This window comes from Homalodisca vitripennis, chromosome 6 (genome assembly GCF_021130785.1).
Source record: "Homalodisca vitripennis isolate AUS2020 chromosome 6, UT_GWSS_2.1, whole genome shotgun sequence".
Taxonomy (NCBI): Eukaryota; Metazoa; Arthropoda; class Insecta; order Hemiptera; family Cicadellidae; genus Homalodisca; species Homalodisca vitripennis.
Window position 1 is genome coordinate 74,207,833 of NC_060212.1, and position 21,206 is coordinate 74,229,038.

Here is a 21,206-nt window from a genome sequence, read left to right on the forward strand (position 1 = left end):
CAATCGCAAATAGTTTATTTTCATATAAAAATAACATTTATGTTGGCACTTGAGAAATTAATTATATTCAAATACATACATTCAAACTTTATAACTAGTTTTTTTTTATACAATTCACAGCACTGTACATATAATTTAATTTAGTTTAAAAAACGCTAAGTATTTCACCGTCACGCACAACAACGAAAGTGAGGTTAGGTCTTACTATTGCTTGTGGTTTCTACCTGTACCCGGTACTTTTAGTGTCCGAGTGCAAAATGTACTCATATTAATTTAAAATCATGTTACACAGTACTCTTAAAATGTTCCAGTTACTGTGCTGCTAAACAGTAGTATCTCAGGTCGCAGTGGTCTCTGGAATGGCGGTGGGTAAATAAATACGTAAATGTGAAAATTCGTGTCAGTCTTGTCAAAATTCTGTTTGCTGTTGGATGTATTTGATTTTGTACATTCAGGTGGCATTCGAATTGTTTCTGACGAGAAGTATGCAAATATTCAAGAGTTTGAAAATAAAGTGAAGTGGTTCTGCCAGGACATTAAGATTAACCGAGTATTAACTAAAATAACACGTGGATTGTCTTAATATTGAATCAATAGTAAGTAATCTTATTCAACTGGTAAAGGGTGTTATTAATGACAATTTACAGGTAACTAACAAAACTGAAGGAGTTAATCTGGCTAATTCAAGATTATGTGATGACGCAGGATTTTCAATTGCGTCAGACATTTTAAATTGCTATTGTAAAACAACAAAGAGCTACAGCACCTCTTACTAGCTGGATAGGTGCTGAACGGAGAAAATGGCCCAACATAAAAATGGCCTTGATAGTCCCGCCTGTAGCGGCTGTAGCGGTTTCGCTAAACGTAACCACTTTCTGGATAGCTCCTCATACTTCAAAGATATGTAGGTAACTTGTTCAATTTATGTAGTTGCTTAAAATTAAACCGTAAATAACTTCGGAGGGATATTTTTTTATTATTATTTCATAATGAATGGTGAAAAATGTACGTTAGCTTTGGGGTATAGATAACTTACAAATTATTTTATAGGTTTCTATCCTCGCGTTGACTGTTACAGCTTGACAGCAGATTCCTGTATACAAACATGGAATGTACAAAAATTAATTATTTTTGTTGTATTTAGTTTGTTGTATAATAGTTTATTTATTATAATTTCCAGTCAAAAAGTACAGAGAGAATTTGTCATTTGAAACTGGCGCCAGCCATCTAGTGTATTGCATTTTCCAGTCGAAACCCTAAATTAAAAATGTCTTAGATTAGGTTACAATATAGTCATCTTGTTGGTACCAGTCTCAAAGAATTCACTGTATGAATAAAATAGGTTATTAGTAAGCCAACTTTTAACAATTCTTCGAAATTTTGGTTTGGATTGGAGACGTACAATAGGGGGTAAACTATTATAACTTAATAGTAACAGAAAACACTTTATGTCTTTATCAAGCCTATAGCTGGGCAATATATATATGCATGCAAATTATTAACAACAGTCAGAACTTGATTAGCTGCAAAGAGAGGTTTGCAGTGATCCTTATAGCCTGCATTGGAAATTATCCCCATAGACTTCTACTGCAAAAGAAACATTTTACTGACATTAGATACATGGCCCCGTAATCTAATACCATAACAAACATGGCTCTGAAAAAGCAAAGAAAGCTTGTCTTAAGTAACAGGGTAGCAATTCAAACGTACGTCTTCTCAACAAATAAAGCAAACTATTTAAGTTTGTACATATACGGTTTACATGGTCACCCCATATTCGCTTAGAGTCCAAGACAAAACAAAAAGCTAAACGGAATCGTAATATGGACAGGCTTGGTTAGGCTAAATACAATTTCCTGCGTTTTAGTTTCATTCAAAACTAGCCGATTACCCTTGAACCAGTGTGAGGTAACTTTAAGCAAATCATGTACTTCAGATTAAGCCAATTGTAGATCTTTATGACAAGAGAATAGCGTGGTGTCGTCAGCAAATTACAACACCTTGTCAGAGATACTGTAATAAAGGTCATTGATTGCAATCACAAATAGTGAGGACCCAACACAGAGCCCTGTGGGATTCCATGTTTGAAATGTTCGGGTTAGAGCAAAAACCATTTTAGCTAACAACCTGGGTTCTATCCGCTAGATAGGATTCGACCACTGTGAGTGCACTGTCCCCAAGACTATAGGTACTTACTTAATTTAGAAAGAAGAATATTATGGGATATGCAGTCGAATGCCCGCGAGAGGTCGCAGAACATGACAGAGGTTGATGTCTTTGCTTCTAAAGAATTGAGAATCCTTTTCAGAAGGGCCTCAACAGCAAGAACTGTGGATTTACCACTTCTGAAACCGTACTGCTCAGGGAAAAGAAGATTGTGCGACTCATAGTAATTTCACAACTGTGTACGCATGAAGGTTTCACAAACTTTGGCAATAAGGGGGATCAGCAATATAGCACGATAGCTAGAAATCTCACATCGGGCTCTCTTCTTAAAAAATAGGGACTGTTCTTGCCACTTTTAGCACATCAGGAAAAATTCCTTCCACCACACATATATTTAAAAAAAATATCAGGATAGGTGATAATACAAATACCACTCTTTTGAGAAATATAGGGGCCATTCTATAAACATCTACTACTGGTTGCTTTAATCCTATTCACTACACTAACTTTATCTAGATTATTTACAACATTCCAACTGTACCTAGATTCTACATTAGGAACATTCAATAAGTAATAAAACAATTTACATCATATGCATTTTTAACAATTTCATCAACAGAACTATTGAAGTAATCATTAGTCATTGTCAGAGGCAAAAGTATTATTTTTATGAAAAGCACTGTGAGGCTTATTCCTGGTAATAAGATTCCATGTAGAAATGGGGAAAACCGTTATTTGTTACGGTTGTTGTAATAACATATTTCCAAAATAACGTAGTTAGTTGGTATTACGTTCCAGTAACCTGTTACCGTAGTAACATGTTACCAGCCGACCAACACACGAGCTCCTCACGCAGCGGAAGAATGGGGCGATCAAGCCCTGCTGAGAGAAAGAGTGGGGATGGAGGGGCCCTTCCTGCCAACTACAGATAGCCCGTGTATTGAAATAATGGAATGAGCAGTCCGCGCGTTCTCGCTCCGTACTCCTCTGAATTTAATTTAGTTCAGTACCTGGCAAACCTATTAAAATGTATCACTGTATTTTCAAACCCCTTTTCGTAGTTTAGTACAGCATACATATATTTCAATTACATTTTCAAAGCTGAATGTTGCAGGATGCAGCACAATTAAATTGGAGGCAATCAATGTGAAAAGCCTCTTAAAATGTACCACTGTGTTTTAGCTTCTACTCTGAATTAAACACATTTCAGTAATTTGGTAAAACATACATATATATTACATTTTCAAAGCTGGATGCTGCAGGATGCAGCGCAATTAAATTTATTTCATTAAATCTTGATTTTACAACGTAATTAATGACAAGCAATTAATATTATCTACATACAAATAAACCAATACAACGGAGTATCGAAAGACCCAAAAAGACGTAAGGAAGTCTAATGTAACAAAGTAACCTCGTTACATTCAGTGGAGTAGCTAGAAAACATTCGAAGGTGGATTAAACATCCAGGAGGATTAAAAAGAGCCCTACTCGCAAAATTTAGAAATTTGTTCGTTTATAAGTGAATTCTCAATTTAATTGTACTTTTTTTAATTTTCTTAGTCACTCAAATGTGATTGTAAGCATCATGCTTGCAAACATTTAAACTTATCAAAAGATTCGAGACTTGTGTTCTTAGCATAGTAGTTAAATAATGATCTTCAGGGTATCCAAAATACAAAATCAACAATTAAGTTGAGTTTTTTAATTGCATCTTTTGTATTAAAATGTAAACCAATAAAATTGTGTTGTAACATTATATTTGGTTCATTGCATTTTCCAACTGCCTTAATCAAATAAATATAATTTGTAGGTTTAGTCCGGTCAATTTAGATATTGACCCTTGCAAAAATTCCCAGAAAGCTGAAAATTTGCATAGATGTTAGGGACACCAGTTTTATGAAATTGTGAAGTCCCCAACGATCCCATGACTGCAATTTTTTTAGTCAAGGTCAAATTTCACAAAAATAGGTTTTTTGAAGTTTTCAGTGAAACGATTAGTTTTATGAAAAATATTTCAGACAAAAATTGTAGATCATACAATTATCTACAAAAATGCTCCTTATGCTTTTTTCATATCACTAACTATTTTTGAGAAAAAAACAGTTACAAACTTTTCTTCCGCTGTATTGTCTATAATATATGAACACGTTTCCACGCCACGTATGAGGGGGTGTACCTAGCGCGAATTTTTAATGTGGTTTCTCCGGTAGGCCTATTCCAAAGTCTATTCCAGTAAAATTTAATGAATATTTGGTTATTCTTCTTCTTTTCAGTCGTTGCACTCTTGTCAGTGTGCTCGTTGTCGATCAGGTACAACTCGAGTGAGAAGTCCCGTTAGATTCGATTGTAAACATATTTTATTCATCATCATCGTCATTAATTATTTCCTCTTCTTCCCCTCCATCGTCTTCTCTCTTTCTATTTTCTTCTTCTTCCTCATCTTCTTGAGTAGACGTAAATTGTATTAACAGCGATAAATCAGTCTTTTCGTCGTTCATGTAAAAACCTTCTTCTGTTGGAGATTCAACATTTGAACACGTTTGGCCTTGAAAAGTGGTGCACGCTACTGAACATAATAAGCCTACTTTTTTGCAGCCGTATCTTAAGTTACACCCATTTTTGCAGTTGCAAAAAACAGAATAAAGGAGGGTTTCTGTTGCAGGTGGAAGAAGCGTGTGGGTTGGTTCCAATGTATTATTGACATGCTTCCAACCCCATTGTTCTGGCTCTAGTTGATTACCAAGCCACACCTGAACCTATTAATATACACTGTTGGTGAGCGGAAGCCGTGGTTGGAGGAAGGCAGGCTAATTGCACACGTTTTTTATTACGTGTTGGTTTTGCAAAAGATAGCCTAAGTAACGTAATTTGTCTATGGAAGTAATTTTTTGGAGCTCCATATACAGACAGAAGAAAGTGAGTTTCTGGTGAAGAGTTGATATCTTCGAAAGCTTGTGCACAAGTAATAAAACTTTCTTTTTCAAACAATTAAAAAATTGTTGTTTTACCCCTTCGAAACATTCCTGATGTCGTATCCAGCCAGCCATAGCATGTAAAAACTGTATATGATTGAACCGATTGATTACCTTCCCGAATAATTGCTGCCGCAGTTGAAAGGACCTCCAATTGCTCTTCTTTGCCTTTAGGTTTTTTTCACTTCAAGCTTGATTGATAATATCATGATAATTAACAAGAAAATATACAATGTTAATTGTCCTAGTTTCTGAGTAATAATGACTCTATTACCATAATTTAATTTCAATCGTAATTTAATTTTTCTGTTATCAACACTTACGTTTTTACAAATATTTTCTAATTCTTCTAACGTAAACTGGCAGTCATCACTACTTTCAATATATGAAAATATTTCCCCATGGCGAGATACAATGCTTCATCTTGAGGACGGCCGACTTTGCCTCCAGTGCTCGGCTTTAAAAATGATACAAAGCAGTCATTATGGTACTTAGCTTCAGAAGCAACTAAATCGTGTTCAAACCCGATGCGAGCAACAATAGTTTTTGCGGTGTCATCAGAACGAGACTGAGCTGCTTTCATAACTGAGTCTTTAAATGAAAGAGTACTAACGTTACAAATTTTACTACGAGATTTCTGTGCTTGTTTCTTTTTGTATTCCTCACTCAACTCGTCGCCGCAAAATAAACAACAATTTTTAAAAGAAAAATATGACTCACTTACATGTGCTCTAGTACAAGGAGGACTTTCTTCAAGTGATCAGTAAATCGATTCCCCTTTGAATACTCGCGTTGAGTAACGTCTTCATGCCGCGATCAACAATAAATAACACATTCCATATTTTCAACAAAAAGTGAATACAGCACAAACTTTAGCAGAGAATAGACGGAACGGCCACTCGAACAATGGAATGACAGGCAGATGTTCAAAGGGCACTTGGTCCCTTAAAATTAGGGTATTACGTTTTTTTAATATCATATTCTCAGAATTATCGGTCAATATGAATGTATTAGTCACGCAGACTTATAGTTTTACTTATATTACAAGCGCAATGATATCATAGGCAGCTTAGGCGTGCCTATTATGGACAATACAGCGTAGGAACTTTTGTAATGGTTTTTTCTCAAAAATGGTTATTGTTATGAAAAAACGTACAAGGATCATTTTTGTAGATAATTGCATGATCTACAAATTTTGTTTGATATATTCTTTCATAAAACTAACAGTTTCGCTGAAAAACTCCAAAACCCCATTTTTGTGAAATTTGACCTTGAATAACAAATTTTGCAGAAATGGGATCGATGGGGACTTTTCACAATTTTATTACAATGGATTCCCTAACATCTATGCAAATGTTCAGCTTTCTGGGAATTAGTGCAAAGTTAGGTACTTTGGGATTATACCGACCACACCCAGACATGAATCGTTATTTCACATTTCGTTTCTACTGATTACTAGATTAGCGTAGAACAATATTTCGTCAATATAAAACAGGAATTGTCTTATCGCAAACCCCTCCCCATCCTCAGACAGAGGTCAAAGTCGAGCGTCTAGTAGATAACGTGATTGCAGAGTCTCGCCGCCCGTTCAGCTGGTGCATCGCTTTGTTGTACTTCCGTGTTTTACCTCTACATTTCTCCAAACACAAAAATTCAACAAAAACAAACATTTACCAAACTAAACTCTTTATTTAAAAAACACTCAAAACTTGTTTTTATTCTTGGTCACATTCCGCCACCCAAAATGCGAGTGCCTCCGGCCATCAGCGCGGGCTTCGGCAGCACCTTCGGTGCTGCCCCGCGCTGATGTCGACGAAAGAAAAACATCCCTCGAGATAGTACCTATCAGTAAAATATCAAATTCTAGAGGGGCTAATCAGAAATATAAATTGAATTGTAATGGAAAGGTAATTATGTACCGTGCAAATCACGTGATGCCGCGCGGCCTGCCGTAATCAGGATTCTCGAGAAAGATAAGATAACAGCGACAACAATACCGATCACAATACCTGGAAATGCTTGTAAGTTTGTAATTTTGTAATTGAAGAGTTGTTTTTTCGTTCTATCATGTTTGTTTCTATAAATTTCTATTTTTGTGTTCTTCATACTGGTGTGGTCGGTATAATCCCAAAGTACCCAAAGTTACCCCTATTTTTTGGCTAAATTGACCGGACTAGTTACATTACTATTAGTTAGAAATTATTCGATAATTGCCATGTACTATAGATCAGGTCAGCATTATAATTGTGTACGCCAGACAACACATGACACATACCAGGCTTGGTCGAAGTTGCATGCACAATTTCAAGTCTGTAGCTTATTTTCTCATTCTCGATATATCCAACAAACAGACAGAGAGCTATTGCTATAAGTTAAAACTTGATCGTAATAATTTGAGGTTATTACAATATTGTATTTATTAATGATGTCACGTGCTATGTTAGGTATTTAAGTCAGGTAGTTGTCATATTTCTATAATAATTGAGGACATTGCCTTTTTCCGGCAATCGCTGTTTTCAGTCCGCCATGTTGTTTTATTCATGCTCTGAAAATTTCAAGTCAATATCTTCATTCGTTAGTCTTTGGTGATACTTTTTTTGAAGTAAGTCATGAGCTAGAACTGTATATATCAGCTGTCTGCCAGTTTTGACAGAACAGCAGATTGCAGTGACGAGCTCCTCACGCCTGAGATTTAATGGGGTGATCAACCGAGTGATCAATACATAACAAAGCTTGAAAAGTGAAACAATTGACGTGTGGTGTTCATTTAAAAAAATTAATATTATTTTTGTTCAGACAATAAATTATAGCTCATCGTTGAACTAGCATAATATGGGTTATGTGTAAGATATAAGATCGACGTTTGTGTTAGTGAGATTAACTTGTGGTTGCCAACTATCGTTATCCATACCTAACCTCACAGACCGTTATCCAAATATTTATATTTCTAGTATTTTAGTTTTTATGTTTACATTGTAACTTTCTTCTTCCATAGTTTACTTTCGTTAACCTTCTTTCATTATTTTACAAACATTGTTATAATCTAATCCTGTCCACCCAAATTTAACCTATAGAATAGTTTATTCCGCGCACGTTTAGGCTGGACCTGAGATGTCCGAATCAGGTCCAGCCAATCCAAGCCAAATGGCTACTAATGATTTGGAGCTTGAAAAAGCCGTGGAATCTATTATGAATCCAAATGACCCATTAATATGGATTTAGATCACACTTATTGTAGTAATGCTAACATTGACAGTAAAGAGTTAAAACGGAAAAGAGATCAGGCGCCAATGAGGATATAAATTCTAATAAAAATGGGTTAGCTGCCAAAAACTAATGCTAAAAAAAGTTTTATCAAAAGGTACTACACAGCTAAAAATAAAGGACCATATGAAATAATTATTCAACATAAAGATAAACACAAACTAAATCCATTTCAAGTGGGAAAAATAATCAAACAACACCACAATGATATAGATTTTATTACACGTGCTGGTAATAATCTATCAGTCATTTGCAAAAATTACACTGCTGCAAAATAACTTAATTGATTCACATCAATTAATGAACTACAATGTTTTTGTACCCACCATCAGAATTTATTCTGTAGGAGTTGTATATGTAGAACCTGAAGTAAGCGAGGATGAAATACTAAATGAATCTGTAAGTGAACACCCTCTAATTCAAGTTCATAGAATTAAAAGAAGGGTAAACAATAATTTTGGTTGATACAAACTTTGTAAAAATAACATTTGAATCAGATAATCTTCCAGATTTTATTAAACTTAATTATGTTCGTATGAAGGTTGAAACTTTTGTTATTCCTGTTAAACAGTGCTACAGATGCTTTTCATACGGACACGTGGCTAATTCACCATGTAAAAATGAAGATTATGCAGAGATTGTGGAGACAAAATTCCATTCGGAATCTGAACCTTGTTCACAACCTAAGAAATGTGTACATTGTTATGGTCCACATAGTAGTTCATCGAAGTTTTGTCCGGAGTTCAAAAGGCAGAAACTTATTAAAAACAGAATGAGCGTCAATAAGGAAGATTATTTTACTGCTAGTGCACACTATCCTATAACCTATAAAATAACAAGAGATAACCGTTTTATAAAACAATCTTATGCAGAAAAAATTAAAACAAACAATGATTCGGATTATCCAGAACTACCTGTAACTGGCAATAACAAACCATCTTACTACCATCCTAATAATAGATTTTCACCTCTGAGTAATTTTAGTTGAAAATGATAATAGTGCTAGTTATAGTGCTACACATACAGAAAACCTAAATCTAAAGTAAATACCTTTCAGTTACAGTAGTAACATGAACTCCAGACAAATCCCTTCAAATAGATTTGGTAACACAAACAAGCCAAATCAAGGTACAGGTTCAGACAACATCGAAGAAGAAACATACTCTACGCTATCAACAGACAATGAAAGTAATAGAGAGCAATTAAAAACCCTTTTGCAGGATAAAATTTACGAGTTAAGGGGTAAATGCCTTAAAATTAACCTATCAAATACTAACACAGCAAAAAAACAAATTGAAGAAATCTTTTCTTCTTACCTTATAGGCATAAATAAAGATAACAACAAGCAAAGGTGAAAATGTAAGACCTCCTGAAAAACCGAACAAATTAGGTATAAATAGTAAAGGCAATAGCTTTACTAAAAATAAATAATGTCATCCTTACTTAACCTTCATCAATCTATTTTGAGATCACTGAAACTAAATTATTAAAACTAACAATATTAGCAACAATGGAAATACATAATTTAAAAGTATTTCAGTGGAATGCCAGGTCATTGAAACATAAATGGCCTGAGGTAATGCAATTCTTTTCCAATCAGGGCATTCATATTGGTGCGGTACAAGAAACTTGGCTAACCAATCATGACAAGTTGATTGACAACAATTATTATCTACTAAGACTAGACAGATTTGATGGATATGGTGGCATAGCACTAATAGTACACAAAGCCATAACTACTCAAGTAGTGTTAGAGAAATTAATACAGAATCTACCCAACTCCTTAGTATTACCACCACCAATTTGAAGTATCCAATTAAAATCATAAACTTGTATAGCACCAAGAAGAAAATAAACAAGGAATTTTGGTTTGAAAAATTTATTTTCTGATGATAAAGGGTATACTCTAGTGTGCGGTGATTTCAATGCCCACCACCCTTTTTGGGGTTGCAATAAAGCTAACAGTAGAGGTAATGATATATACAACCATTACAATAACTCCCTATTCATACTTGCAAAACTCAAATAATCCAACCACAGCTCCAGCTTTATACCATCAACAGTCTATAATAGATTTAACATTTGTTTCACCTAAGTTATACTCAACGATGCTCAGTTGGGATGTATTGCATGATCCAATGGGGAGTGATCATTTTCCAATTACAATCAGCTTTCAAATTAGTCATTGTATTCTAACATAAATCTAAACCAGAATTATACTAGAAATGTTAAGAGAGCTAATTGGGAAGTGTATACAAAAATACATAGAGCAGGTGTTAGCGGATATCCCTGACCATTCATCGGTAGATATAAATAAATTTTATAACTTAATGACGGAGGCAATAAATATGGCAACTCCTTGTGCAAGAAAGGCAAACATTGCTGAAAAGTTAGGTTTTGTTCCTAAAACTTGGTGGACTGAACAGTGTTCTCTGGCAGTTGCTCAGAGGAGGCTGTCTTTTAAAATATTTAAAACAAAATATGACTGCCTTACATATAGAAATTATCAAATTGCTCAACACAAAGCTCAGGTAGTAATTCAACAAGCAAAAAAAACAGGTTTTGGTCTAATCTATGCAATCAGATTAGTGACAGAAAGTCATCAACCTATGCTTGGAAAATTATTAACAAACTAAGGAACAACACAATGGCCCACAATCATGAATTTGATAATAACATGAATTGGCAGAAAAATTTATGAGTCATATTGTTCCAGATTATGTAGCTCAAGTTAATGAAATTAACTACCCCATAATCAATATTACCAGTCAAGGAAGCTTTCTTGAAGATAGTTTTAATATGAAAGAACTTCATAATGCTATTTATTCTAAGAAAAAGGATACATCCCCAGGATTAGATGGAGTCACATATAGTATGATAAAGAACCTCCCAATGAGTGCACTCTGTATTCTGCTAAATTGTTACAATAATATATGGAACTATAAAGTGGAATTACCTAAACAATGGAAAGAAATTAAAATAATAGCTATTCTTAAACCTAATAAAAATAAAGGTAATGAACAGTCATATAGGCCTATCTCATTAATCTCCTGTCTAATGAAGATCATGAATACAATGATCAAGAATAGGTTTGAGTGGCTAATTAACAAGCAAAAATTAATTCCTGAAAATCAATTTGGATTTCGGAAGAAGCGTGGCTGCTCAGATTATTTACTTACCTTAACCACAGATATACAGGTTGCGCTAACTCAAAGAGAAAATGTTATTGTTGCAGCACTTGACATTTCAGGTGCTTATGATAATGTAGCTATTCCACTCCTACTGAGAAAATTTATACATGCAAGGTATACCAACAAAGTTTATACATCATTTTAGTAAATGGCTCATAGGAAGAAGTCTACATCTGATTCTTCCAAATGGAAACAATTACCAGACATGCCTACAAAGGTTTGCCTCAAGGAAGTGTAATAAGTCCTCTTCTTTTTTCATTGTACGTCTCTGATTTAAAGAACATCCTACCTGAAGAAATACAGACAGTACAGTTTTGCTGATGATATATCTCTTTACACTTGTCATAAGAACTATGACACAGCATTCAACAATATGCAAATTGCACTCAACAACATTGTTAAAAGCTTTGATAAAACTATATCTTGAGCTTAATGCACACCAAAAGTAATATTACAGTATTTTCAAGTAAAAGAAATAATGATAATGAACAGTACGGATATTTTTATGTTAATGGTCACAAAGTAACACCTAAAAATACTATCAAACTGTTAGGTGTGACAATAGATAATAAACTGTCATTTTCAGATCATATAAATAACCTATGCAACCAATGTCAAAAAGACTTAAATATCCTTAAAACTGTTAGCATGTGGAAGACAAGGATCTCATCCGGACTTTCATAATTAAAGTATACAGAAGTCTCATACTGGCTAAACTGGATTATTGTAGTTTTTTGTTTGGTCATGTATCTGCCAAAGTTACTAAATAAACTTGAAGTTATACAAAATCAAGCCTTGAGGATAACCATGGATGCATTTAAATCTACACCTATCATAGCTTTACAAACCGAAACCTCTACATTTACCATTAAGTATGAGGCGTACTGCCATTGCAGAAAGAGTCATATACAAAAATAATATATGATGAAGAACATCCAGCACACTATAAAATTAATTATCTCAATCTATTAATCAGCATGTCAAGTTATGGAAGAATAGGAAAATCCCTCTGTATATAAAAGCCATACATAAGATTGGTGAAGTGGATCATAATTACTTTGACCATAAACTTAAAAATACCAAACCACTGGGATTTGGAACTGTCCCAATTTTTATTGACTAATCCAAATGTAGTATTTAATACATTAATAGATAATGAAAAGTTACAGTAAAAAGACCTGTAATGCGGCGGTAATCCATCAGGGAATAAATAGAATGTTTGTAACAAAATATAAAGATTGTTTGGCAGTTTTCACAGATGGTTCAAAATGCAATGAAAAGGTTGGAGCTGCTGTTTATATTCCATCACTACAAATAGAACACAATTTAAGCTAAAGCCAGTATATGTCGAGTTACTCTGCAGAAATATATGCAATTTAATTTAGCAGTTGAGTTTGTTCTACCATTAAATGAAGTCAGCATTAGTTATATGCACTGACTCTTTATCAGCCATCATGGGCATTGGAAAACTGCAGTAAGGGGACATAAAGAAAATGGTATTATCATGATGATTTTTAAACTGTTGGTGGAAACACAGAAAAGAATATATATTCAGTGGATACCTGGACATATAGGAATCCATTATAATGAAAGGGTGGATAAATTAGCTAAGGAAGCAGCTAATGATGGACGTGGAAACACAATACATGCCAGTACCTATTGATGATTTTAAAGCCTTCCAGAAAAAATTTTATGGTTTACAATTTACAAACCTCTTACAACAATCCTCAAAAGCTGGGTGGTTTTAAACAGATACAGAGCCAATTTACAAAAATACCCATGGTTTAAATCATGTAATTTTAGCAGGTGGGAAAATCATTAATATCAGTAGATTGAGGCTTGGTCATGGCAATGTAAAATTCATGTCTATACAGAATAAAAAAATACTTCACTCCGCTATGCCTAAACTGCACAATGGCAAAGATAGAGACAAATGGAACATGTTTTGCTGGGAATGTCCCAAGTACTCTTATGCCAGGCAACTTAGTTACAAGAAAGTAAATCAATCAAGATACAAAGCCAATCAACAGAATTCGAATATTATATTAATCGATTTGCTGCGAAAAGCAGACACTCAAATTTATAAAGAAATTAATGATTTTTTAAAAATAGTAAGTAGAACCATGTAAATTTGATTAGGTTGTGGAAACACTTAGAATACATGCAGTGGCAGTGAAAAATATCAAAATCACTATCATATAATCCAATCAAAAGGATTTCCTTAGTTTTTCCTTCTCCTAACTAACCATAAAATTACACAGAACATGTTAGAAATTATGGTTCTAGGGTATGGATTTTACTCTACATTAACCTTCATAGAAAACAAACAAAATGAAATAAACATCTGATAAGCTAATAGCAATATAGTAAATTACAAAAAAAGAAGAAAAAAAAACACATGAATTGGAAAATGCAAAGACTAACTAATTGTTCATAGCTTGGCCGGCAACCACAAGGTTCATATGTAAAAAAGTGAATACGGCAAATAACTAGAAAGAAGACATAACAAGTGTACTACGTGGCCGCATTATAAGATTATAAAGGCCAGCCAACAGGCAAAAAGAAGAAGAAAAAAAAAAAAAAAAAAAAAAAAAAAAAAAAAAAAAAACCGAGGCGGAGAGAAAGAGTGGGGACAGAGCCGAGCAGTACCGATAAATCCCGAAAATTCCTGACAAACTCTGTACATGCGGCTGATAGCGACCTCAGTTCGGAACGGTTCTGATTTCTATTATCTTACGAATTAATGAGTCGTTTTATATCCGAACATATCTGCAAAACATAGAAATTATATCGAATTAATTATATTAATATAGAACTTTCTTTATAACTCCAAAGACACTTTACACGAACATATCTGCAAAACATAGAAATTATATCGAATTAATTATATTAATATTGAACTTTCTTTATAACTCCAAAGACACTTTACAAAATGTGAGATGGTGCACAACGAATAAAATGTCATAATCTTTTTGTGCTATTGGAATATATTCAAATTAATAGGGCAAAAGCAACATATTATAATGTGGAGTCCTTAATTGGTAGTAAATAAATTAATAATTACACTACAAAATCTGTAATAAGAGTTATGTAATAGCTGTAATAAACTAAGGGTATTAAAAAAGATTAAAAAAGAAACTTGCGAGTAAATATTCAACCAAAAACATAATTATAGAAATATGACAAAATCAATGACAACTACCTGACTTAAATACCTAACATAGCACGTGACATCATTAATAAATAAAAAATTTTGCTAATTATATTATATTACTGTAACTGACAAATTCATTTTAAGATCATATATGAGTATTTTTGGTTTACAATTTTAAACACTTATATTTATGTAAGAAATATTACACTTATATTACAGAAATTTTATGTAATACGGATGATGAAAATAATTTAGTCCTACTGATCTCTAATGCTACGAATATAAAGATTTATGATACAATTACAATATATATACATATATATGTTATTGTACCAAATTACTGAAATGTGTTTAATTCAGAGTAGAAGCTAAAAACACAGTGGTACATTTTAAGAGGCTTTTCACATTGATTGCCTGCAATTAAATTGTGCTGCATCCTGCAACATCCAGCTTTGAAAATGTAATTTAAATATATGTATGCTGTACTAAACTACGGAAAGGGGTTTGAAAATACAGTGATACATTTTAATAGGTTTGCCAGGTACTGAACTAAATTAAATTCAGATGAGTACAGAGCGAGAACGCGCGGACTGCCCATTCCACTATTCTAATACACGGGCTATCTGTAGTTGGCAGGAGGGGCCCCTCCATCCCCACTCTTTCTCTCCGCCTCGGTTGATCACCCCATTAAATCTCAGGCGTGAGGAGCTCGTTAACTCTACTATGGTAAAATTTTGTTCATGGTTTAGCAAGGTGTTTGATATTGAAGTCCTCCAACTGTTTCCAGTTAGAGGACACTCATTTACTCAATGTGATAGAAACTTTGGCCTCGTAAGAGCAAAAATAAAGAAGCAAGAAGTAATAGGTACAGCAAAACCATGGTTGCAAGCAATCGTTGAAGCTCGTCAAAACTCCAGTCCATTTCAAGTTATAATGGATCGTGACCTTATCAAGCAATGGGATGAATGTCTCTCTCCATATTTTGTTGATATTTCAAAATCCGCTAAGAAGTTGCAGTTCACTATAATGAAATACGTCATGATCAAATACAAAACTTGTGGAAGTGTGTTGTGCTCCAGCTCATTTTTACCGAACTACAAACCATCCAAGTTTTTATTAAATACTGAAAAGGCACTACTGATGCACCTTAAGCCGAAAATGGTGCCATTTCCCAAAGTTTCTGAAACTAAACTTGCAGATGTCAAAGGTCTGATGAAGCATCTCCCTCTAGATGATAGAGACTGGTCCTGTTTGATGAAGCAAATTGATTATTTTTGGTGATTGTATACCTAACATATTTTTTTCTTTTATTGTTTATGTTATTCATATGCTATATTCTTCAAAGTAAACCAGTTTTGTAATCAAAGTGTTGTTTTAGTAAATCCTACATACATTAGTAAGTCGATTGCCGGAAAAAGGGCACATAACACACATTTTTATTTTTATTTTCATTCCAACAACGATCTTTGATAGTGTGATGTTACTATGGTTACTAAATCAGGATTACATGTTCTTAAAGTATAAAAAAAACCAACTGAATATTGCTAATACGAACAAAACTATAATAAAAAGTAATTTTCATTTCTTGTTTACAGAAAACATATTTAAGCTATGTGCCCTTCTTCCGGCAATGTCCTCGATTATGTTTTTGGTTGAATATTTACTCGCAAGTTTCTTTTTTAATCCCCTTAGTTTATTACAGCTATTACATAACTCTTATTACAGATTTTGTAGCGTAATTATTAATTTATTTACTACCAATTAAGGACTCCACATTATAATATGTTGCTTTTGCCCTATTAATTTGAATATATTCCAATAGCACAAAAAATATATTTACCGTCGTTTTAAGCCTATATGCAAAATATGATGAAATGATGACATTTTATTCGTTGTGCACCATTTCACATTTTGTAAAGTGTCTTTAGAGTTATAAATAAAGTTCAATATTAATATAATTAATTCGATATAATTTCTATGTTTTGCAGATATGTTCGGATATAAAACGACTCATTAATTCGTAAGATAATAGAAATCAGAACCGTTCCGAACTAAGGTCGCTATCAGCCGCATGTTCAGGGTTTGTCGGCACTGCTCGGCTCTGCCCCCACTCTTTCTCTCCAGTCTCCGCCGGGCTTGATCGCCCCATTCTTCCGCTGCGTGAGGAGCTCGTGGCCAACTATAGTGATGGGAGAATCGAATACTTTAAAGAATCGAATACAGTGAATTCGAATTCACCCCTGTATTCGAATACTTTTGCTCAGCTGAGCGTTTCTAACAGACAGGTCTAGACCTGTCTTACTTCTTTCCCGCAATCTATTGTTCCTGGGTTATTTCACTTGTTTGTCACGAATTCACCACTGTATTAATTCACCACGAATACTTTGGCTTTTGGTGCCTCGTATAAACAAGTCATACCCATGATATACGAACTTCAGAAGAAATATCTTTGTTTACCTGCTACTTCAGTTCCGTCTAAAAAGCAGGCTTTGTCACTAACTACCGTAGAAATAGCCTGAAGCCAGAAAACCTCAATAATATTTTGTTTTTACACAACAATATAAAATAAATATTCGTATTTGTCTTTATTGCTTAGAACTGTAACTCTTAAATAATATGTATTTTTAAATTTAATAATTATACAATTAATTATACATTTTTTCAAGTATTAAAATTTGTAATTATTTTTTTCAAATTATGAATCTCCCCTAAATTATTCTTTTCAAACTCTCCATATATGTTCATTATAAACCTCATTTATATTCATTTTAAACCTCATATGAATACGAATACAGCTCTTGGATATTTTATTTGAATACTATTTGTCAGAATAAACGAATACTCCAGGTTTGAATTCAATTCTTCCAGAGAAATTGTATTCATTTCAAAAGTATTCGAATCCATTTTGATGTATTCGAATATATGAATACTCTGGCTGTATTCGAATACTATTCGATTCTGTATTCGATTCTCCCATCACTAGGCCAACACTTGGTATTAGTATCATGCATGCTGTTACTGAATTGACGTTATTAAGTTGCAAGTACGAGTCAGACTATATCTACGTGTGTGGGACAATATAGAAAAATTATACGAAAATTAAACTAAGTCAGTAAAATGTATTCGTAGACTACTTTAAAATATACTAATTATAGACAGGTTGTTAATAATTTGCACTGCACAATACTTATTGTTTGGTATACAAAAACTTAACTATCTCACTACAATGTAATATTTAGATTAGTAAACTACTTTTAAATAGATTACTTACAATCAATGGTAAATGAGAACGAACAATTTAATGAGAATAAGTTAGGTTTGTTTGAATTTTTTCCAGAAACAAGTTTACGTTTCTGTTTTAATAAAAATATTTTATTTATTTTTTATTTCAATCTGATATTTTATTCTCTGTCTCCCCCCCCCCCCCGGTACCATCCAGCTCAATCAACTATGTTATTAGTTTCTCAGTAACGTAATACTCTTGATTATAGATCCTTTTCAGAAGGATTAATAATCAAGGGTAATACCAGACAAGCGTTATCAGAACTCCGTTTCTAGCCTCATTGCTTGCACGGTAATAGCCTCGACTGTTAAAACTCAGTTACGAGTAAACTAAAACCAGTAAAACATGAGGACGCCAAATCATTCAGGCCACCTGTTACTGAAATAACAGGGTGTTACTGGTAACACGATATCTTGGCAATAGGTTACCACTGAATAACGATGTTACCGATGCTAATACGTTATATACCACCCATCTCCAATTCCACGTAGTTTTGCATGGATTAGCCGATTTTGAAATGTATTCAGCATTAGCTGTCAACATAGCTAACTTAAGTTTCAAACGGTACTCCTTAGGATACTAGGTAAAGACCGAAGTTTCTTGTCTTTTGCAGTAGTACTATAAAATGTTTCGTTTGCCCAAGTTTGGCTGTATACCATTTGTTGGCTTAAGATTTAATTTTGCCACAATTTGGCACTGACTTAAGTTTTAACAGGAAAGAATAAGTCAAACAGGTATTTAAGGTCATTCAAAAATAGGAAAAATCCCGCATTGGCCGGCAGAGTTTTAATTAAGTCAAACCACTTAGACAATTAAGCTAAAACGGCGTTATTATAAGTTTGTTTCCATCAAATTTCAAAATCATTAATTCTTTACCCACTTTTTGAGTTTTTCGTTTTTCTGACAATATAAGATGATTTTATATCCTCTATGGTTTAATTGTTAACGTGTAAGTTTAAGTACCGCCTGATCTAAAGCTATATCTTGTGAAATTATTTATTATAGTTTTACAAATTACTGAATTATCACCAAAGGTTTGAATTTGTTTCTTTTGCTTTCTTTCCAGCTGTTCCACCCAAAATAGTTGGTAACATTTAGTACATTTTTGTAGTATTGTAGCCTAATAGGCTATTACCATTCAGTGTAAAACATCATTTGTGTAAATCAGGTAGGCTAACTTGATTAATTGTAATATTTGGTGATGATCTTTTTTCATCCAATTGAAAGTTCTTAACCCTCCAAATCCAAGTGACCTTATAGATAACTGACCCTGGGGCTCTAGAGGTTAGCCAATTTCTCATGATCCAATTTTTTAAAATTTTGCAGATGTGTTCATATTGCCTAGTAAATATAAATATGCACATTTAACCCCAGACATCTCCTCATTCTGTAAAATCTGCTGGATTTCAATCAATTATTCCTACATGTGTGTTTCAATCAATGTCTATTGAAAACCAACTGACATTTTGTATCTCTCAAACTTACTTTTAGGGGTGTAAGAACCCTATGAAGAGACATGGCTAAGGGTGTGGGAGTTCAATTACTGGTACTAGGTAGTTCAACATTAAGTTCTTTTGCTAGTTCCATATTTGTTGTAATTGTGAAGTAAATGGTCGGAGTGACAAAATATGAGTTTTGCGTTATTAACCTATTTGCTATTGTCCTGAACAAAACTGTATGGTTTCAATGGATGGAAATCACAATTAACGAAGTTATAGAATATTAAAAGTAGAACTACTTTTTCTTGCAGAATGGGTGTCACATTGGGGATGCTGCTTTAGCACCCCCTGGAATAAGCACCCCCTCAGCCTTTGACGTCACGGGAGGGGGGGGCTAATTCAGCGCGCATGAACATGATCGAGGTCCTGAATTAACATCCACCTGTTCCAAGGGGGTGCTTATTCAGCGCATGGACATGGCCCAGTCACTGAATTAGCACCCCCTAGCATTCAACCAGCAACACAAGCAGATTTATGTATATTACAAATGTAGCCCCGAAAAGTGTTTGATATAAATATACAATAATCGGCCTTTTAAAACTTTTTATATATTTTATTGTACCTACAATGCATATTTCAAATTCAATTAACCTACAAGTACCTGATGATGAATTCATTGAATTTGAAATGTACATTGTACAATAAAATATATAAAGAGTGTTAAAATGTTTGTATTGTATATTCATATTTTTTTACAGATTTAATTTAATAGTAAATATAATAATTTTTATCTGGATTTTTATGACACTGTAACTTATAAGCTACTATCTACGATTGTGTTAAAATTTTGGATAAACAATGAAATAATATGTTTCTCAACTTACCTTTCATAATAATACTTTCTCTTCAAACTTACCATACGACTTAATATTACATAATAATGCTCCGACTAACAAAGCTAATAGAGCTTAGGATTCCTCCCTCTCTCACACATTGTCCTATTTTTGTAAAAAGTTTTCACTCATGACTTTGCTTTCTGAATTTTTTTTCTAAATATCGCTAATTAACAGAATTAATTAAAATAATATCAATGATTTATTCTTCTTCAGTTAATTCTTTCAATTAATATGTTTATAAAACTAATCAACGCACTGGTTAAGATAATAGGAACATAAACTTACAATTTTCAAATTTGAGTCTACGCACAGTTTATTAAAGCCCTTTAAGTTTCTTAATAAACAGTAATTAGACAGCAAAGTAAAACTAATAATACATGCTGTTTTTATTTGATTTTAATTTTAATTGCCTTTCTTAATTTCAATGTATGATTCATCCTTTTGAGATATAAGATTTTTTTATTGTGTATTAGGTAAGTTCTTTCATATCAACTATAAGAATACTATACAAATTTGTATCACATATACCATAATTTGATATTTTTCCTCTTCAATATATGATATTTACTGCTGTATGTATAGTTGTAGATTTTTTAGATAATAAAAGCTGTTTTTGATTTGATTTGACATTAGTTTATTTGGTTATTTTAGCAGGACAAAAAAGGTTTTTTGGAATATTACGGAAGGTAAAATGCTGTGTCAGTTTTATTGCACAGGAATCGCTTATTGGGTGTCCTCACCAATAGAAAATCTACTGATAGTCTAGTTAAGTGTATTCACTGAGGATTATCAGTGCAAGTTTAATGCAATCGAGAAAACTCAATTGATCATATTTGTC

At 33.4% G+C, this 21,206-nt stretch overlaps 1 protein-coding gene across 5 annotated transcripts in view; it reads left to right on the forward strand.

Annotated features, from left to right (window-relative positions):
* Positions 1-348: 348 nt before the first annotated feature.
* Positions 349-21,206, forward strand: part of LOC124364466 (cyclic GMP-AMP synthase-like) — a 139,724-nt gene continuing 118,866 nt past the window's right edge. The window contains exon 1 of one of the 5 annotated variants that reach the window (XM_046819977.1): positions 349-596. The gene's annotated coding sequence lies outside the window, so the exon portion shown is untranslated. The other 4 variants (XM_046819976.1, XM_046819979.1, XM_046819975.1 and 1 more) reach the window with 4 other exon arrangements.